Source organism: Ambystoma mexicanum, chromosome 1q, assembly GCF_040938575.1.
Source record: "Ambystoma mexicanum isolate Mex_15411 chromosome 1q, UKY_AmexF1_1, whole genome shotgun sequence".
Classification (NCBI taxonomy): domain Eukaryota; kingdom Metazoa; phylum Chordata; class Amphibia; order Caudata; family Ambystomatidae; genus Ambystoma; species Ambystoma mexicanum.
The window spans coordinates 283,586,139-283,609,296 of record NC_090922.1 but is presented as its reverse complement, the minus strand read 5'-3'; positions in this window follow the sequence as shown (position 1 = coordinate 283,609,296).

Here is a 23,158-nt window from a genome sequence, read left to right as displayed (position 1 = left end):
GAGTCATTTCCAGACATCAATTGCATCCATACGTACAGTAATATAGAGAATGACCCGCAGATCGCGCTTCTCCTAATTGTTAATTTTATATAATTCATCAAGTATATGAGAGAAAAATGTTCATGAGTCCATATATCGATGCACTTTATTAGCACCCTGTGTCAGCCGACACGTGTTTCGACTAAAGTGTCGTTCTCAAGGCTGACAAAATCAAAATTAATATAAATCACATGAAATAGATACATTTTAGTAAAAGGATTATACACAAAACCAATTCATGTAAAAATTCATCAACAATTGTGAGCTAAAGAATAACAATCCATAAATAAATAGATAAATAATAGGATTCACATACCCATATTATGAAGATCGATATGTTCAATGTAGTAAAGGAGCAGGGAGAGATAGAATGGCAATATGTTACTATGTGCATTATCACTATTAATGTGCCAGATGTCACATTAATCATGCATTGTTCATGCTCATGCAGCAACCCAAAAGAAACCATTTATCCTCATCTGCCCTGATTAGATGTGTATAGTAAATGTGAATAACTATTACAATGAATATGGTATTGTATTGGTATAAAAGTGGATTCTCACCTATCTTCTGCTGATTGTGTTGTGGACAATATCCAAACAAATTTAACTTTCCAAAGTATGTCCTGAAGTGATTATATGCATGATGTGTTTATTACTCTAGTATGGCCTGTAGACATGAGAGTAAAACCTTTATGTAACTCCATATCGATACTATATTGAAACTCGTTTCATATAAATAGCCCATATGCATATATGCTTACCCTCCAGATGCCGGTGTGGTTTAAGCTCACAAATAAAATGTATGTTTCAAATTAATATGATTTGTTGTTCCCGTTATCTTTTATCCATTGCAGTTTACCTGTTTGTTTAATACAAAACTACCTATTAGTATATGGATATTTGATTCTTCCTTATAGAGGTTATATTAGAAAATATACCCTTACCTTATATGTGGGTTCAATCCCATGAGCGATAATTATAAAGAAGTCAAAGACGCGTCCTAAGGGCACGGCGACTTATGTACTGTATGAGTAATGTGCGCGATCAAGTATTGTCGCGCATGCGTCAGTGGCCGTTCACTATATTAATATGCATGCTCCATGAGGAGAATAGTGTTTTAAGGTTGTGCATGCGTTCATTGTAGTATAGGTAGTGTTTCTTATGTGCACATACGCGCATCTCATTTTCACAAGTGTGTGTATGTGAATGCGTAGATTGTGCTCTATTATATTCACTGATGCGGATCTGTACAAAGGAAATATATGAAATATATTGATACGTGATGGCAGCCACAAAATTAAAAAAATGTTTTATTAAATAAGTGTGTGTTCATGATGTGGGGTCATTGAATCTGCTGCACGGACTGAACAATGCACAATACGTGATTATTAATTTGTACATAAGTGTACTTCACATAAATAAATATTGATAAAGTTGCAAGTTGATACATCTGCCTTCAACCCCTAAAATGTATATGACTCTATAGTCAATCCGCTGAGATTGGAGTGTAAATTAAATATCTCTCATTAATTTATACATAAGTGTACTTCACATTAATAAATATTGATAATGAGTTGCCAGTGGATACATCTGCCTTCAACCCCTAACATGTATATGACTGAATAGTCAATCCACTGAAATTGGAGGGTAAATGAAATATCTCTCAATAGACAAATTTCAATACCAATCTGATTAAAAAATAATTTGTAAAAAACTAACCATCTTGACATAGTGATCGTAATGATCATAGGAAGACATGCATCTCATGGTCTGAATTGAGACCTAACTCTGTACATCGAAAACGGCATATACATTTAGCTTCCATTTGTTGAAGTTTAAGGGTGATGTCTCCCCCTTTTGCATTCAACCTTGCTTTCTTTAATCCAATGAAATGTATGCCTGTCTTATCTTCTGTTTGGTGTTTAGTTTGCCAATGAATGGCAAGAGGCAGTCTGGGATCTTGGCTACTCAAACTTGAGAGATGCTCTCGTATCCTGAATCGTAATTATCTAATAGTGGACCCTATGTAGTTCTAATCACAAATACATTTTAATGCATACACTACGTATCTTGTTCTATTGTCTTCTGCATATCTACACATTGAACAGGTTCCACATTTGTGGAAACCTGTTGTAGGGGTTAGCCATGTTGAACTTACATTTTGTGCCTCATTTCTAATCTGTTTTGTCCCGAATCGTCATTGATCTAATAAAAACGAGTCTCGGTTTATCCGTTAAATAAGGTCTGATATCTTTATCAAGTAGTAAAATGTCCCAATGCCGCAATAATAACTTGTATAAACACTTAGTATCTTTTGAATACTTAGTAATGACATCAATAGTCAAGTGAATTTTGGTTTCATGCTTTTTAGGATGCAAGGTTATAGTTCTGTCTATTGTAAGATATCTGCTGAGACTTTTATTGATATTGTCCTTAGAATAACCTCTTTGGTAAAACCTAGTTGTTAAAAGTTCACATTCCCATAGAAAATCCTCATCTTTTTTACAATTTCTACGAGCCCTGTAAAATTCTCCATTCGGAATGTTCTGGATGGTTGAAGACTGGTGACAACTAGTAGAGTGCAAAGTAGAATTAGCCTCAGAAGGTTTCCTGAACGTTTTGGTATTGATGACATTATTCTCTATAAAGATCGTAAGATCTAAGAAATCTATACTACAACAGCTTTTTTGTGGTGTAAATCTGATCCCATAAGTGTTATTGTTGGCATGTATAAGGAAATCCGATAATGCCTGCATTGATCCTGACCAGATCATAAAAATGTCATCTATAAATCTCTTCCAGAGTACAATTTTGGAGTTGTGCTGTGTGTTATTTAAAATGTGAGTCTCTTCCATCTGTGACATAAATAAATTTGCCAGTGGCAGGGCATACTTAGCCCCCATTGCTACACCTTTTACCTGAGCAAAATATTGTTGATTGAATAAGAATACGTTATTTTGGAGTGTGAATTTGAGAAAAATTTTAAGCATAGTCACATGAGTTCAATATGAAGCTGATTCGTTCCGGTATGTGTAACCTAGGCATGCCACCGCTAAATTGTGATCTATACTTGTGTATAGTGCAGAGACATCCAAGGTGACTAACAAATAGTCTGATTGCCATTCGATTTGTTCAAGTATTTGTATCACATGTGTCGTGTCCCTAATGTATGAGGACATCTTAGTGACATGGTATTTCAAAGCATTGTCTAAATATTTAGACAAGCCTTCAGTGGCCCACCCAATTCCACTCATAATAGGCCTGACCTCTGGTTGATGTTCATAGGTTTTGTGTATTTTGGGCAGAAAGTAAATAGTGGGCATGGTGGGTTCAGTGATACTCAAGAACTTCTTTTCCTCATCTGTTAAATATCCCAATGTGTACCAGTCATTGATCAAGGTCAACATGTTCTTAACTATTTCTTTAGTTGGATTTGCTTTTAAGAGTTGGTAACAATTAGGAGTGTCTAAATGTTGATAAGCCATCTGTAAGTAATCATTAGTGTTAAGTATCACTATGTTACCACCTTTGTCTGCTTCTTTTATAATTATCGTTGGATCTTGTGCTAGTTTGGTCAGAGATGTTCTTTCTGCCTGAGTTAAATTGTAAAATGTTTTACGGTTTGGAGATTATGGTTTATCCATGTATCTGTGTATGTCTTTTATTACTGCCTGATGAAAGGTTTCAATAACATTGTCAAGTGCTAAATTTGGGGTAAATCTGGATTTGGGTTTGAGCTTTTGGAGTTTCAACATTCTCTCTTCCACCCCTAAATCTCTACTAACGTCCAAATAATCTAATGGAGTTTCTGAGCTGAATGATAAAACTATTTGTGTGTATCCTCAATGTGTTGTAAAGTATGTGTGCTCAAAGGATTCTGTGGTGGTATCGGTTTGTACATTGGTACCTGGGTGGCAAAATATTTCTTTTATTTTAACTTTCGTACAAACTTGAACAAATCTATCTGAAATTGAATGAAATTGGTGCTGGAAGTAGGTGCATAAGAAAGTCCCTTATTCAGGACTGAGATTTCAGTAGGCGCAAGTATTCTGTTTGATAAGTTCACAACTAAATTGGGAATATTCATCTCCCTTGTTGCTTGTGTGCTATAGATCTGGTTAGTATTCCTCTTGGTCTTGTTTCTTCCTCTGTGCTGCCTTCTTCCCCTCCTGCTCATAATATGGGAGTTGTTGTTATAATATTTGATTGCTGGTCGATCCGAAATCTGACTTGTTTGAAAGATGTTTGGGCACCCTTCTTGTACCTTTTTATTTGTCCTAAAAAACCTGCTCCACTTGTACTGCTCATAGAGGAACTGGTATCAGACGTGGATGCTTCTTCCTCCGAATCCGGATCCGAGCTGACTGGAGAAGGGATAGGAGTATGATTACTAGAACTGGCTGTGACGCTATCATATTTTGCTTGGAAAGTATAAACTCTATCTAGGCGATAGTCTTTATCATCTCTGAAAATTTTTCGACATTTCCTGAGTTTAATTTCGTCTTGATATTCAGTCAACATTTCAAACATTTTCTCAAAATGTTTCTTTTTCGTGGCTTCTGGATTAGTCATTTTGGCAATTTCTTCCTTTAGGATAGTGATCTGTTCTGTCACCCTCTTGTGTTCTCTTTCTGCATGTGTAATTAGTAATTGTAGCATATTTTTAATCCATATTTGTATAATCCTTTTACTGAAATGTATTTATTTCATGTGATTGGTATTAATTTTGATTTTGTCAGCCTTGAGAATGACGCTTTAGTCGAAACATGTGTCAGCTCACACAGGGTGCTAATAAAGTGCATCGATTTATGGACTCATGAACATTTTTCCCTCATATACTTGATGAATTATATATAATTAACAATTAGGAGAAGCACAATCTGCGGGTCATTCTCTATATTACTGTATTGTTTTTACTGTGTATTAGTAGGTGCACACAGTATTGACCACAGCGGCGCAGCCCAACTCCACAATCTCTAGTTTGGGACGTGCAGAGCGCATACATCAGGCCTTTCACCTACCCACTTGCATCCATAGATAGTCATCCTCATCGTCCAACAGGTTCACATTGTTACTTCGTCTATTATATTTTTCACAAATCGATTTAAGATTATGGCAATTAATCATTAAATGTCTCAGGGATTCCACCTCATTTCCTTTATATAATCTGCCTACCCTCTCTTTCACTGCCAATTGAGCCTTTGCCCCAATTACGTCCGAAGTAGGTAATATGTTTAATTTAAGATGGAAATATTTCCCCCTTGTCTCATAAAATGGAAATTCTTGTACGCATTTAGATGTTTTCCCAGATCTGATATAGTTGTCATGTATTCACTACAAAGCAATTTTGTTGGTTACTCAGTATTATGTTCATATTAGGCTATTGTATCAAAGTTTCTTTTTAAAAGAAATTGCATGCAATTTTCTTTATGTTGGCGGAGATTAACTCCCAGTTTCGTCGTCCAATACAGCTGTTTCTTCATCAGGCTGGATGTTATGTTATGTTAAATTGACTTATAACACACAGTTACCATTAACATGGTCTCCAGGTGCTCAAGTGGCTCTGTAAGAAAGAGGACAGGGATTTGGTTAGTTAGGTAAGAGGGATAGGAAAGGTTGTGCCCTTCTGTTGATGTTTGCAGAACCAGGAGAAACTGGTGTCTGTGCAAGTTGGCTTTCTTGAGTGTGCTTTGTTTGTGTGCACTGGGCTGTTGTGAACGGAGGGATTAGACCCAGTATCAGGATTGTTTGCTGTTTGCGCTTGTTCGTTGTGGCGGGTGTGTGGTTTTTGTGTTTTGTGTGCAGTGTGGCTTGTCGTGTGGGTGTGTGTGGTTTTTGAGAGGTATGCAGTGTGTGTGTTTGTGTGTGGTGTGGCTGGCCCGAATGGAGTGTGTGGTACTTGAGAGGTATGCAGGAGAGGAGAAAGCAGCAGGGGTAATTAGTACATGTAATACATTGGCTGTCCTCCGAGTTCATCTATATGCTATATGTTGGGTACCCTGAGAATTCATCTGCATGCTACACATTGGCTACCCTCCGAATTGGTCTATGTGGAATACATTGGCTACCCTTGGACTTAATCTAAATGCAATACAATGGCTGTCCTCAAAGTTGCAAATTGAAACAGTCTGCCCACCTGCTGTTCAGTGGGACACTCTGTCAATTGTAGGGACAACCCCTATACAATCTATTTGTGATGTTCATAAACGGATTTTGAATTTGGAATTTCATTCAAAAAACATATTTCATGTTTGCATCAAGTGAACCATACATTGTAACACTCAAGTGCACACCACATTACTGCCACTGCATGTACATGGCTCGATCCAACATGGATGCTCCTTAGGAGGCTGCAAATCAATCATAAAGATGCCTATCAGCGCCAACTCATAACTTAAAATCAAAAATAATTCCTACAATCTCAATGCCTCAATGCCAACATTGTCCATGTGGCAACAGTAAACAACCAACTGCCATGTGCACATTCTCCAACTCACAAATTTGAGAGAGCTACTCTGGACTATCAGTTTGACAGAGTTTACACTTGGTTCGATCACAGACCAAAATAGTTTCTTTAACAGACAAAACACTGATGTTTTTCCCTATTAAGAACACTGTTAGGAAAATAAATATATCCCAACTATGCAATCAGACTCATTGATGACTTTTAAAAATCGAGTTCATGAAAAATCAAGTATTGTGAAACATTACAGAACAGAAACATCTCAAGAAAAGAATTGGAAGTGATTAATTCATTGAGTGCCAACAAAAATGTGATGATCGGGGAAATCGTCATAATGAATACCTCCACATATGAGGCTGAGTGCAAGTGACGATTTCAAGACCAAGGTACCTACAAACTCCTGTCAGAAGATCTGACATGGAGAAATCAAAAATAAATAGAAACAACTTTTGAGCAAAAAACATCAAAGTGGTTAATCGATTATTCTTGATATTTTAAATATATTATGGGGTTGTACCTGCAATTGACAGAGTGTCCCACTGAGCAGCAGGTCTACTGGCTGTTTCTATTTACATTTTTTGATCCCAGACCAGGAGAAATATTTGGGGCACAAAAGGACGTTGTAAAATACAGGTGTGCTTTTACCTATTGCAAATTTGAACTCTCTGTTGTCCTCAACGTTGCACCCAGCATTGGTCAAGTGTGTGTGCTTTGTAATGTAGCTTCTATATATAAAGTGCATCATTGTTTGGGGGTTTGTGGTAACCAATTCCTCATAGAGAGTAATTTTACTTTGTAGCAGCATATGTTTAACAGCCATTGTCCAAATACAGCTTTCGGATATTCGACTGGGAGAGAAATAGGATGTATTTTTAATAATGTTTATGTCTCCCTACTTGTGAATTCCCCAGAATTTTTCACTACATAACATCAAGGGTACTATCATCATTTTATATATTTCGACAAGGGCTTTCAAGGTATAACCCCCATGATGCCATGCAAAGTTTCTGACAACCGCTGTATGCTGTAATATTCGAGGTCTGATCTTGCTAATATGTTCTTTCCAGTTAATTCTCTGTGATTGGCTCCCCACTGTCTTCCCCATGCTGCCAATTGCCCACCCTCCCTTATTAGCTCCACACTCCTTTTTTCTCTGCTTCCCTCACTGTGTTCTTCCCCCTATGCTTGTAAAGCACTCTGTTGCTTCTCGAAGCCCGCGCTCAATAAATACCCTAATAATAATAATAACCCTAATAATAATAATAATAATAATAATAATAATAATAATAATGATAATAATAATAATGATAATAATAATAATATTAATACTTCTGTCATCAATTGTTGCACCTAAATATTTGTAGGAAGGAACAACTTCTATTTTGTTACAATTTAGTCTTGATATATATCGTAATTTTTGTTTTCTTGTTATTAATAAATGCAAATGATTGTGTTACTTCTAGTTATTTCTGCAATCCCTAGGGTATGTGATCAACTGTGACAAAGCCACGTTTCCATAACCAAGCCCATGTAAATAATATTCACCTAATTTTGGTGGAAGTATTTGATCAGAATGCATGCCCTTTGGTACATCTGCTAGGTACAAGTTAAATAGAACTGGAGCCAGTACACATCTCTGTTTGAGATCGACTAAAGTATCGATCTTCTTGTTCAGACTACCATTTTGACAAAGCCATACAAACTGCACTTGTGTTGCAGTTTAAAGCCATTATTGTTTTGAGGAGTGCTAATGGTATACCCCATTGGTAAAGTTTGTGCCAAAGCTTACTCCTGCAGACTGTGTCAAAAGCTGCACTGAAGTCGACATAGGCCACATATTATAGCCGTCAGTAGGTTTTCTTGCTTGTTCAATGACTGTTACTAGTACTATTATAGTAGTCCGTTTGGAAGTCCTTTCCGGAGACCCGTTCGACTAAATGGCAGTATGTTATTATCGTTGATCCAGATGTTTAGTTTGTTTAATAGTACCTTTCAAAAGACTTTCACTGGAACATCTAGCACAGCCAGGATTTAACAATTTGTAAGTTAATTCCTATTGTTACTTTTATATAAAGGGTTGAGAATGCTGTGCATCCAACCCTTTGGTACACTGCTGCAGTACTAAATGCTTACTAAGATTATATCGCGGTATCAGTTTCTCAAAAAAAGCTCAAAAGAAGGAGCTCTTCTAAAGACAGATGTGCCACAGGTACCAGAAAGTCGAAATGAGCATGGTAGCCTCATTTCAGAATTTTGAGGATTTTGATTCGTAAAAATACTTCACAATGCCACCTGAAGAATTTTGTGGCACTTCAGTGAGATGTATCTGCAGGTTTCTCCTGAAACTGTGCACTTTTTGGCTGAACCTACTCAATCAAATACACTATTAGTGTTGACCAATGTACAGGTACCCAGACCTGTTGTGTTCAACATTTAGAATCCTGCTCTGCAATCATCCAGGATTCTCTTATACATCTCCTTTGAGGCTAGAAGAAATCCAAGGCGAACCATCAAATATGGCTAAATATATCACTAATACAGTCCTGGAGACTATGTTGTCTTAACCTTTTCTGGAATTCTTAGCCCGACGTATTAAAGATAAAATGTTGTCTCCTAAACCTCAATCAGTGGATCCCAAGGAGCCAACTCCATTACCAATGCCAGCTACAATTGTAGGAGGGGTGCTGCCCCTCCTAGCAAGAAACAAAAGGTGTCAAAAGATACAGATATAATAGATGATAATTTGGATGCTTGGTGCCTTAAATTGATTCTGATCCATTTTTTTATTGGTTTTTGCTGCCTTTTAGAAGGATTTGTGTGAATTTGGCAATCGTGTTTGAGCTAGTTCTTGATTTTCTGTGGGATTTATTTGGTAGACAGAATTGTGAAGATTAGCCATGCATCACATTTAGACAGATGTTAGAAGAATAGCCATGCATAGTTAGAATTGTGAAGATTAGCCATGCATTAAATTTAGATATGATCGTGAAGATTAGCCACCAAGAAGAACTTTGAGACTACCCAGTGTACCAAAACCACCCCAGTCCTTCTCCCCTCCTACAAGCATCCCTTTTACTATGCACACACCCATGGGCTAGCCAAACTAAACACAAACACACACCCAACATAACTAACACTTGCATATACAATCCCATGCACTGGACCTTACCCCTATGGACACAACAAGCCAGTGCGTACAACCATAACCTTAAATACCAGCCAATTTACACATACAACACACAAACACACCCAACATAACAGACATTAACATACAAATAACCACCCATGCATTGTGCGTCACCCTTACAGATACAACAATCAGTGCACAATCAACCCTTCTGCAGCACAACACCCACAAATGTCAGTTTCCCCAGGTTCTGGGCATATCCTATCCATCTACCCTCACTTACCAACCCCGTCCTCTTTTTTGTCGATCCATGTGGGTGCCTGGAGACTGCTGCTGGGTGGTAGCAGTGTGCGGTATAAGTCAACATAGCATAACATAGCTTATATGACAAGAGTGAAATGGCCAGGTTTCAATCCCCACGTGTGTTTGCTTCTATTGATTTTTTGCAAATATTGCTCCCAGCTAAAATGGTCCATGCTCAGGCCTCTCCTGTGCGAGACTAGTTTGTATAAAATACCTACGATAAGCACTTCATGGGCACTTTGAACTGCAAGTGCTGCTTGTGTTTTCTGTATGGCAAACTTCACATGGAATGTGTGGAGGCTGTAGGAATATATTACATCTGAATGTGGTTACCATTATGGTTTATGGAGTGTAGGGACACTTACATATGTTCACGACAATCGTCCTGATGTTGGTTTTTTAACTTCATTAGAGCATCATGCTTGAAATGTCAGCAGTTTTTTTATTTATTTTTTATTGGGAGTACTATTTGCTTGGATATATATCATCGTTCTTATTTAAATACTTTTAGTGATCATACGGATGGGAATAGCTTTCCCATTCTGTATATTGAGTCATAGGGACATTTTTGTAATAGTCTTCTCTTTCCCAATTATTAGTTTCCTCCTGAAAGTGGGTGTCCAATTGATTCATGTTTAACTCGCAAATAATAATAGATTCAGTCCAGGTGTCTGTTTGCAAGAAGATTTTGAGCTTTACTAACTACTGTCCACAAACTTTAATTGTTCTGCTCAAATCTCATGACAATCTTTTTTTTTTTTTCTAAAACATTAATAGGATCATATTATAAGAAATGTGAGGTGCATGCTGGAGGGCACCCCCGATGTTAGCACTTATCTACTGCGGGGTCCCCTGCATGGAACTTTACAGGCCCACAAGGTCGAGTGGACAAGGAAAGAGTAAAGACCAGGCAAACTGCCTATTACTCTTTCAAGGTTCCACTCCATCTTGTAGAAAAGTAAACGTCGCCAGCAAATATGCTTTTCAGACAGTCTTTAATAATGGATTTCCACGGTGCAAAGCCCAGGAAGATTCCAAAAGAATACATCAGTTGTACACCTGCATGAACATCTCTTGCAGGCGTACAACGAGGAACACACATTTGATGGAGGACAATTGCACCGGCCTGTGTTGTTAAGTGTGGCCAAGTGGAAAATGGAAGAGTGAAAGCAGTTGTGCCACATGTAAAATGAAATTGCAGGGCAATATGGGGGTCCTTTTCCATTAAGTTCACATTGCATGCAGGGAACCTAGAATTTGAATGTATGTGCTGTCGGGTCCCCTGCGTGCAGATTAAAGCTGCGCGAGGAGCGTGCAGAGCACAAATGTAAAAGCAGGTGACGCTGTCTTTCCTCTTGGAGGTTCCACTCTGTCTTGTAAAATAATGAATATTGCCTGCAAATTATGGCAGCATTTATCAATGAATTTCTATGGAAAACGCCTGCCCTTTAGCAGGTATTAAATGTAAGTGGATTCCATAAAAAACAAAACTTTGTTTTACACCTGCGTGTAAATTTCATGCGGGTGGAAAATTAAGTGCACCTACTACAAGATGTAACCAGTGAGCACGGCGGAGCACTTAACTAAGCTCTGTGTCCCCCATACGCCTTGTCAGGGCACGGCGATGGCTATCGCATGAGAGCATTATGTCTTGTTTAACACCTCCTTTTCCCGTTCCACTGTTATTAAAACGACCTAGAGTATGTTCTGCGGATCGGTTATCTTAATGTGTATGCTGTATTTTGTTATTGTCCCTTTGTCAAATATACATTTGCCAGTGTTTGCCATTTTCAATGTTTTTGTCTGTCATTTATTATGCAATATCGGACTACGGCCCTCCAAAAAACCAGAACCATACAGAATGGCACACACAGACTGCCTGAGCACTACCAATCAATCCAAAGGTAGAGGAGGCCTCTAGAAATGACTTATAACAAAACATGCCAGAACACCAATCAATCACTGCTGGGAGATCCTAGTCCTCGTGGTCTCTTGTGTTACAGCTGCAAGCTCAACTTGTCCCATCACTCCTGATATAAAAATAAAGATTTAAAGTAGGGGACCCCCATTGGACCACACAGCCAATGGGGGTCTTCTGTAATTCTTTATTTATATTATGCTTAAGGTTTCTAAGCACGCACGCGGGGATCGAACCTGTGTTGCTCAGTGTCGTCAAGTTTCCAAGCAGAGCTCGTTGCCCCTGAGCTATTCTCCTGAGGTGGTCTTATAGAAACGTCACAGTAGTGTAGTTGCATTTAGCACTAGTCACACTACTTCCCCAGGGCAAACAAAATATTATTTTAAAACACTATTTGTATCAGGGCAATGTTTGCTCTAGTTCTAGTCATGTATCCTAAAATGAAATTGAAAGTACACTTTTTAGCACGAGGGAAGTTTGTACACAAACGCTAATTGCACTGGAGCAAAGTTTCTGTGACACCGCCCACTGGTTTCTTATCAAGGATTTGCACATGTTCATTGCCAATCTAGCAATGAAAGCGTGCAGAAATGGAACGTTGGTCCTATGATTTTGGGAAGTTAATTTATAGAAATGCATACACGTTTTAATGTAGACAAGAAGCAAACACCGTGATGCGAGAACTCGCAGGATCTCTTGGCATGGCGGTGGTGGGATGGAGGTGAGAACCGTAAACAGGCTTGGTACCGGAGACTTAAATATATGCTTTTCCTCTGTCCCCAATCATTTGCCCATCACGCCCTCAAGAGAAAACTGTGTTGCAGTTTGCGATCTCCCCCAGAAATGTGACAATTTCTTATGTGGGCACTAGCGGGCAATTTAAAAGAGGAATCAGTAAGGGGAGGAAAGCCAGGCATGTAATTACAACAAAAAAAAGAGAGCAGCTACTTAGCATTCTATATATAGTCATTGATCAAAGTTTAAAAAAAAAAAAAAAGCAGGAACTATTTCATGTAAATCAGTACTGCCTGAGGGAAATCTTTCCACGTGCGCAGTTGCTGCATAAAGTTGTGGCACAATGCAAACAGATGGTACTATTTTCATTTCTTCTCACATCTGATTACCGCGACGAAGCAAAATATTTTGGCATGTAGGGATGCTCCAGAAAAGACAGGCTGTGGATGCTGATCAGCAACCGGCTGACACAAAGGTGATTGCTGACGGGATCAAACTAAAGTAGCAAAGCGTTATCAATAGGCTAATACTATCCTGTGTGGCAGCAGGTACAACTCAAGCCTTAACAATAGGTCTTTGGAACTCTCTCTTACAAGCTTGGGTCAGGAAATAAACCCTCCCCCGTAATAAAGTCTCCCCGTGGAGAATTTATTCTGAAATGGAATCTCCCCGTGAGAAATGCTGTATCCCCATGTCAAGAAATTAATTTTCTTTTAATCCTTCACCATCTGACATTTTGGGGCCTCATCACGAGTTGGCCAGTATCCCGGTGGTAAATCTGCCAGAATGTCACCCAACACAATTACTGTTACCGCCACTTGGTCCGGCTCTAAGATGGAGGTGAATCCTCCAACTTTCCTCCAAATTATCGCCCAATTTATAGTTGGTGCAGTGCAGTAATGCGGTAGTAACGCTATTACTGCCACATTTGTACTGCACTGCCCAACTTGTGAGGAGGCCCACAAGTCTTTACACTTCTAGAGAGACTGCTGGAAAAATCAGGTCAGGAAAAATAAGTCTTTGATTTGAAATATTGTTGAGTCACCTCATTCAAGAGCAGAGACTCTGTGATAGAATACACTCTCCCCCTTAATGAGGATGACCCTGTAACAGAAGTAGCTCTCCCCCTTGAAGAAGAAAGACTTTGTAACAGACTAAATTCTCACCCTTGAAGCAGAGACTCTTTAGTAGAACATGCAGAACATACTATGCCACTTGATGGGCAGACTCTGTAGACTACCTCCTATTTCCTTCAATAAAGATCCTTCGACATTCTCTTTGGTTGTACACCTATCTTTATCCCTCATTTGCCTATATAAATACCCAATCCGTTTCCCTATATCTTCTGTTTCATGCTCATCAGCTCATGTTTGCATTCTCGGTATCCCTTGTAGCTCCCTACGGGACTGTTGTGAGCCACTCTCTTCCTCAGATCTTTCTCATGCTTTGATCAGCACTATGCTTCTATTAAATAGATAATATATCTTGTCATCCTTTAATTCCCTAGTTCTGTTCATCTCTTCTTCCCTTCTCCTCATCTCTCTCAACTCTTCTTCCTCTTTCCTTCTTTGAAACCTATGTACTTTCAATCTTTGTATTTCTATCTCCTCTGATGTCTTCTCTTCTAATCTCTCTTTTTTTCTTGCCTTTTACAATCTATGTTCTTCCTTTCACTTCCTCTATTTTTCCTTCTTTTCCTTCTATACTCTCTTGTATTCTCTATTTTTCTTTTCTCACTCTTCTTTTTCTTCTCTTTCACGATCCCATCAATGTCCTTATCATCTAGATTGAGTAATATTTGTCCTCCCATCCATTCATTCTCTACTATTGATCCTCCTGTAGTCGTGTCTTTCACTTCCCTTTGTCTCCTTGCTTCTTCCTCTATCTCAATCTGCCTGTCCTGTCTGTCCTTTTTCTGATCACGCTGTATACTTTCATTGCATGTCAATATATATTTGCGTTCTCTACTTTTGCTTTCTTCCACATTATCCTCGCTGTCATTTACAGGGGGCTCATATGTCAGATTAATTACTGCTTTAAATTCCCTTGAAGGATAAAATCTCTTCTCCTAAGTATCTGTGTTCTTGTTTTCAGAAGGGAGAAGATGAGTTTTTTCAGAAGTGGAAAGAGGAGCTGAAGGCGTTATACCCTCTTCTTTATGATGATTAAGCATCCACTCCTTCTCAGGTGGATCTTCTTTCGCGCTCTGATACATCTTCCACAACTCTAAAATGGGCAATCTTTTCTGTAAATTCTTCCCCTTATTTGTAGCATGCAAATATGTTGTCATCTGTCGCAATACTTTTTTGCCAACAAACCTGAACTGGAACTTCCAGCCCTTTAAGATGAGATAGCAATACCAATGAGATAGATGAGGAATTGTATTAACACATCAATAATCAAAACAACTCAGGTAGTTGGCAAAAGGATAACTGTTTTAATATCAATTATCTAAAAAAGGGAGTACAATGGACATCAGCAGACGTCTCTCATCACAATCTCAAAGCATTTCATAAAAAATCACATTTATATAGTACATTTTCGTCATTAGTGACGTTAACCTGCATATAACTAATGTCATCCTACGTGGCAAAACTTAAAAACATATCGGTGAATGTTATAGGGTCTAAATGGATCATCTTGTTATACAATCCATAACCGTTCGGGCAGTGAAATAAAGTGATATGCTTCTTCACATCAGGTGAGGCAACTAAGCCCTTCCCTAAAAGTGTGTCACTATGAACGTTACTAAATATACAATGTCTAACTGGCTACACAACTATAGGACCCTTCATCATGCGGTCCTCTGCCATTGGTTATTTTCTAACCTCCGTCAGTACTCTCCCAACCTACGTTAGCAGCATGCAGGCTGAGCGTCCAGGTGCAGATAAGCGAGTCTTAACCATAGCTTCTCACCAATTAACATGATCATCCATCATCACCTCAGTGGTCTGCTGTCAATTAGGGCTTTGAATACATCATTGGAAATGTTCCTTGCTTCTGAAGAATTCAGGGAAGTGAAGGCACACTCTGCCCTCATGCGTAGGTGTGATCCAACATATCCTCCCCACGTGACTAAAGACCAAGAAATTGAGCTTTCAGTGTATTAAAATGCTATTTTCCAATTGACCTCTGATGTCTTCTTGTTCTCTTCAATGCCTTCTGAACAGGAAGCTTCACTCTTTCACACGTATCGGATGTCAGCTCATCCCAGTCTGATAAGGCCTTCACTTCTTGGCTCATCCAACCTCGCCTTGCTGACTTATTTCGCCTGTAATTCACTTGTTTTCTAACTGTGCCATACTTGGAAACTGGGAAAAGCGGCCTTCCTTCTTTTGCTCAGCACTGCTATCATACGTAATGGGAACATACATCCTTCACTGACTCCAATATATATATATATATATATATATTATATATGTACACGTTGGCGTGCATGCTGCACTCTACTATAAAGCGCTAGCCTCAAGAATACTTCATCTGCTGGCGTTTCTTTGCATATTTAGATGTGTGAAATTGCTTAGTATCTTCATTACTTTTGTAGCATAAGTCTCTTCATCTTGGTCCCAAGATGGCACTCATCTCGATACCTTTTTGATGCCTTATAGAATTACCTCCAGGCTCTGGTTTCTGCATCTCTTCTATATATACATCAGCTTTGCATTTGTATGACATCATTATTTCTCTTTGTTTCTTCAATTTGTCCTGCTTTCTTCCAGACTATCACTCGGACAGTCTCCTTAATAGGAACCTTGCTTCCAAGATTCTGTTTGGTATCTCTATTTCAAAGGGCTTTCTATGTGTGTCGCATTCTGGTGTTCAGCCGATTGGCAATATGGGCAAAGTGATTGAAATGGGGGTACTTAGATCCTTCTCTACACTTCCCCCTCAGGGTGATTCATCGACCACTCTCCCATCATCCTTCACCTCCAGACATCCTTGGCTGAAGAAATGTTGTTTTGGTATCCATATCTTTATGACTCCTTTCAGGCATCCAGATGATTTCATATGCTCACCCTTGTTCCAAGTCAGGAGCATGCACTGACTACTTGGACTACAATATATCCATCTTCACAAATAGTCCTTATGGTTCTTTGGATTCAGGAACTTTGTCCCCTCAAGTGCATGGATACTGGCCTTCACAAAGTCTCTGATCTCTTCATCTGTTAGATCTCTGGCCTTCCATCCTGGTTCAACATCGATCATGATTGTTATCCCCACGCCTTTCTTTGCTGTCTTCTTGCATTGTGTGATTATTATCTTGATTTCACAGAACCCCAGCAACACTAACATGATCAGGGCTCCAAGGAACTGGAACATGTCTGCCATCCATTGTGGAACCCAAGAAAAGAGCGATCCAAACTAGCTGTCATCAGCAATGTCTTGTACTTCGTTTGTCATCTGGAAATGTTGCTTCGTTAGCATTTCTATGGCCTGAGTCAAGGTGCCATTCTCGTCACCATGAGAAGGTATGAATGTGCAATATGATTTTCTGATTTTTGCACAAACACCTCCATCCATAGCTGTGATCATGTCCAAGACGTATTTGTTCTGAAGAGTCATTAGTCGTATGGCTCTCATCTCTGATAGCATGGAATCCCTTTATGATTGTGTTGATCGTCTGCAGCAATTCCCATCTGGTTATCTGTAACCATTTAGTATTTGCTCCAAACTGGATTCTCGGCATGAAAATTAACGTGAATACGGATGACATCTGGCTAAATAATCTGTGTTTAGATGGGATAGAGTCAAAGGCTTCTATCAATTTGGCAGAAAAGTAATTTTCTCTCTTCATTCGATGAACCAGTTCTAAAGATCTCTTTTTGCTTAGATGAGCATCTGCTTTTGGGAAACTGTCAATATTCAGGTCACTTTTAGAAATCATCAATGCTGGAACATGAACATTCACCATTGTGCATATTCCTCCCCAGTCTTTTGGCAATCTCATATATGTTTTGATCCGCAAGTCCAATAATGATTCATAACCACTGCTGTTTCAAGATTCATCTTTGGTGCACCAAAGATCCAACTGCAGTTCCCATTCTCTCCGATTGTTCTTGTGCCATTATTTCTGAAGCACAACTTTGATTTTTCCAATGGTATTCTGTGCAAGGGTCCTCCTCTGTCTTCGACCCAAGTCAATAGTTTAGCAAGCTTTGGCCATAATGGTTTGCACTCTACCTGGGCATTCCAAGCAGTTGATTCATGGTGATCATATATCATCCAGGCTCTGTAGATAACCACTCCTTCTTCGCATCCATCTGGTGATAACACTGATCCCCAAATCTGCATTTGTTCCCTGTTTTTCCAGTGCCAGATGTTTTCTTCAGTCTTTCCTGGACTGTCAAGTTTCTTGTTTACTTTCCATCTGATTCCGGCTCCTTTCACTCCAGGCTTTCCATATATAATCGCGTGATTCTTGGTGTGAGCTCTGTTTCTTGTCTTTGTGTCCTGTACATAATCATCTTCATCTGGATCTGTCCATTCAGTTGCCCGTTTAAGATAGGCATCTCGACCCATGAACTGGTCTCTTGTCAGGCAAAGTGCTATGTGTGATAGACAATATGCTGTCTGGACGTCTATTTCAATAGCTACGAAGATCTTAGACTTCCCCATGGTATAAGGCAGGATTGCACATGCAAATCATTCCTCCTTCAAAGTCCTCCTTCCCACTTCTTTCATATGCTGGTATCAAATGTTGCTCCTTAAATGTGCTGTACTGTCCAGGTAATCATTTAGTTCATGATCATCCTCCCTAGTATTTATCTTAGGTCTCTTCCTTTTCCGATGAGCTTTGATAATCATCTCATGAAGTATGTCAGCATAGGATCTTCTTACTGGACCAATCATAGAACCATTTGTCAGTGAACTAGGTGCATCTATATGTGCTACCTGAGTAGGTGAATGTTTTGTCCTGCCAGCATGATCTTCAGGCATAAAAATGTCTCACAAAATCTCCATGTGTGACTTCCTTCTAGAAACTAACCTTGGTTCACTTATCACAGGACCAGGTGCCTTTTGTGTGCATCTCTAGGGTAGAAACAATCATATAGGGTCTCAGCTGCCTTGTAATTGCCATGTCTGTATCCTTTTTTTCTTGCACAGGAGGATACACAGGAATTTTCATTTTACTTATGTCTACATAAAATGACGTTCGCACTGTGAGTGAGAGCAGTATTACTATGAACAGAATACAGGTGTAAATTGTGCATAAAAATGAACACTTAAAGCAACAACCTTTAATAGATTGTGGACGTGTGTCATGCTCTTCCATGATGAGATTGCTATTGATGCTGCCCATTTTACATTTAAGGAAAGAAAAAGTATTTTTAATGGGGCGACATCATGCACTTTTCTAAAATCTGCGGAATCGGCTCAGCAAGTTTCTCTATCAGTTTCAGCAAGCTAACTATACAACAATGTATTTAAAATCCCAATAAATGCCACAACTTGGCCTCTGAATGGATACCATGAAGATTTCTTTCAGCATGACACAAAAGTTCCTCTTTTGGAAAATCTTTCTTGATTCTTTTCCTTGGAAGTTTCACTCCATCCTCAAGGTTCTCTCGGAATATCCATTCACTTCGTTGATAATATCTTTCAATATTTCATTGAGTACTAGATCGTTTCTCGGATCTCTCAGGGAGGTTCGGACATCGGTTTGTCTTCCAACAAGATATGGGCATTCTTCTATTAGATAAAGAAACACTGTACTGGCCTGTTTATGAGCATTATCTGGTGACAGGGGCATTTGTATTCTTCACTCTAAACTCAGAAAGTTGAAGGATCTGCTTGATTATAGCTATGAGCAAACATCTCACAATGGGGCCATTTTCTGGATCTTGCATGAACAAGTGAACATTGGTAGTTCTCCCCACCAGTGCAGGGTAAGCGAGTAAGACAAACACAAAGATTGCAAAAATGATCCTGAAAGCATTGTCGTTAGGCACCACCATTAGCAGCCTAGAAAGGACTTTCAGCAGGAATAGGGGACCCCTTCCCTCTTCCCTATGGCAAAAAAGAAATTCTGATTTTGCTATATCATTTTTCTCAATGAAGGCTTATGTGTGCCTCAGTCCAATGTAAACAAGCTTCTGTGGCTTAAGACCAATTATTTTTCCCTTTACTCTCTGAGTGATTGAAAAGAGTGTACCGAAAAAAGCCACTGTCCAAAGAACTCCTTATGTTTACTTGGCAGCAGCTTCTGCATCCTTCTTCCTCGTCATAGACCTAGTCTGCACGTGTTGTAGTTCTTCCCCAATGCTCTCTTCGGGTGGGGGTGAGGGTGATGCGGGCTCTCCAGTGTACATCTTTACATCGCCTTGGAAAATCCTAGCTCATCTGTCCTGCACTTTGACTGCAAATGGCGTGACATCTTCCACAATGAAAGGGCCGTTGAAACATGGTTCATGCCACTTCTGAGTGAAATTGCAAATTAGAACTGCATTTCCAGGAAACAGTTTAGGAAGACACAATTGATCTGCTCCTGTGGCTGTAGCATCTCCTTCAGTGTTCTGCTTTGCCCTACACCCCTTTCACTTTAGTTGAGCTGAAATAACAGAGATGCTTGAAGTCATACATGTAAGATAATCACGTAACTCCTTTCCTAATAGTTCTGCTGTTGGCTGGGCATCACTTCTAGTTCTAGATGGAGGTGTGAGGGGTGTCCTCATCCACCTCCCTGTCACTTTCTTGTGAAGGGTAAGATGGTGCTCTGACCCTGGCTGGCTTCTTAATGCATATAATGCCAGTGGTAGACAATGCACCCATCCTTTTTTCAGGGTCAATTTCAATTTAGCTATTCTCTTTTTAAGCAGGCCATTGAGTCTCTCATAAACACCAGTCACTTGCAAGTGATATGCGATGAAAACTTGTTCTTTATACTAAGCAACAAGCGTATTTGTTCAAAGACTTCATTGACAAAATGAGGGCCATTATTTGATCTCAATACTTCACATATTCCCCATCTAGGAAAAACGTCTTGCACTAGACATTTGGCTGCACAGGTGGCGTCTGGGTGTGTACACGGTCCAGCTTCGATCCACCTAGACAAGGGACATACTACCACTATCATATATCTGTATCCATTACAGACTTGCAGCATGTCGACATAGTTTATGTGTAAATGCTGAAAGGGACCATTAGGTCTCGGAATTACTCCTCTAATTGTGCACAATGTGTGCACAGCAGTGAACTTTTGAAATACAATACAATTTACTACATAAAATGCAACATGTTCTGCTATATTTGTAACAAACCAATCCTCCGCTATTGTTGCAGTGAGGCTCTCTCTAGTTGTATGTGCAGGGTAGTATAGCTGTTCTGATGCCACCCTTAATAAGGCTACAGGCGTCACCGGTTTACCAGTACTGTCTTTTTGCCACAGTGCTTCAGAGGGGTTGAAAGAACACCCTCTCCACATCCACAAGTCTTTTTCATCTTGGGGTGCTTCCCTTTGCAGTTCCCCATTTGAGTTCTGGACAGATTATTATAACAATTTGGCACACTCATCATCACCACCATAATTTAATTCACATCAGGTGTATCAAAAGACATAATTACTTCTGTATATGCAATGCATTTGGCTTCCTCATCTGCTTTTTGATTCCCACATGAAATATAATCTGCCCTTTTAGTGTGAGCTGCACATTTTACGACTGCAATGGCTACTGGGAGTGGTAGTGCTCTAATGAGTCAGTCCAATAAGACTGCATGCTGCACTGGTGTGCTGTCTGCTCGGAGGTAGCCCCTCCTTTTCCAATGTGCCAATCCTGCATGCCCTGCTGGCATCACATAGGAGGAGTAGCTGTACACTGTTACTTCCTTGCCTGAATGATTCTCAAGAGCAACAATCAGCACTACTAATTCTGCAGCTTGTGCCGAAAAATGAGACGGTAGTCATGCACTTGACACTACTTCAAACTCTCCATTTGCGTGTGCTTTATGACAGCAGCACCTGTATATCTCTGTCCATCATTTTGATCAATTCTAGATGAACCCTCAATAAAGAGAATCTCCCCAGCTGCCAATGCATTTTCCTTCACCCTTGGGAGTTCATCATAGAACTCTTCATAGTTTATACAATCATGTGCATGCTCACCCTCTGCCAGAAGTTCAGCTACAGACATGGCAGGATTCACTATTCTGCATCAAACTATTTTGATTGCTGGATTCGATATGACCACCTCAAAGGCAGAAGTTCTTTGAGATGTCAACACACCTTTAGGTTTTTCCAGAATGGCAAACAATGCATTCGCAACAAATAACGTCATAGAACATCCCATCACAATGCTGGCAGCCTTCTCAATGGCGAAGGCGGAGGCTGCCAAATATATTTCAGACCTCTCATTACTGGGTCTACAATCCCACTGTAATACGCAAGGGGCTTATAAACCAATGTAGTTCTCTGCGTGAGTACAGCTGTCATAACAGTGCCATGTGTGTGTGAAAACAGGAAGAATTCCTCTGCATAGTTGGAAATCCCTAGAACTGGAGCTGTACAAATAGCTTTTTTCAATTCATCAAACACTTCTTCCAATGCTTCGTTCCAAACAATTGTTTTCCTGATTTACGTGTGCTTTTTTCAGAGCTTGCAACAAGGGCCTTATGTATAAACTGTAATCAAAGACCCATGCTCTCACATAATTACATAGTCCTAAAAATCTCTGCCTGTGCTTTACTGTGACAGGCTTTACTGGCCTCAGCTCTCTCTGGACTAACCTTCTTTGCTTCTTGCAAGATTAACTGTCCTATGTACAGCACTTCCTCCTGACAGTACTGTAACTTCTCCTTGTCCACTTTATATCCTTTGTCTGCAAGAAAATTCATCAACTGAACTGAATCATGTCTGCACTTCTCCTCTGTGGTACTACATACCAATATGGCATCCACATATTGTAATACAATACTTTCTAAATCAATATTGCTCAATTCCATCTGTAGGACTCTATTGAGAATCGACAGAGACTCACTGTACCCCTGGGGCAGGCGAGTACTTTTCAGATGAGTTTGTCTAAACATAAATGATGTCAGATCTTGCGAGTCTTTGTGCAATGGGATTTCGAAAAGTACAGTTTTCAAATCAATCACAGTAAAAGAGCGTGCCTCAACAGGTATGTTACATAAAATTGTCACCGGATTAGGAACTAGAGGAAACTCAGCCTCTACAATCTGGTTAATCGGTCTTAAATCCTGAATTAAATACCACAAACCCCATTTCCCTTTCTTTATCAGATAAATAGCAGTGTTACACAGTGATTCTGATGTTACTAAAATACCCTGTTCCATCATGGCAGATATTGTCTTAAAAATACATTATTCTGCCCCTCGAGACATGGGATACTTTCGTGCTCGAGGTAAAATCGCTCCAGGTTTCAATTTAATCTTTACTTCCCCAGGCGCCTTCAACAGGCCTACATCATAAGGGCCTTTTGTCCATAAGGAAACAGGTATGTTCGCCATATCTTCCTCACAATAGTCTGTGGGTTTTAGTGCTAACATCATTTTCTGAGGAACCTCTCATGTAATAGCGCTTACCCAATAAGTAATGCTTATCTCAAAAATCACTAGAT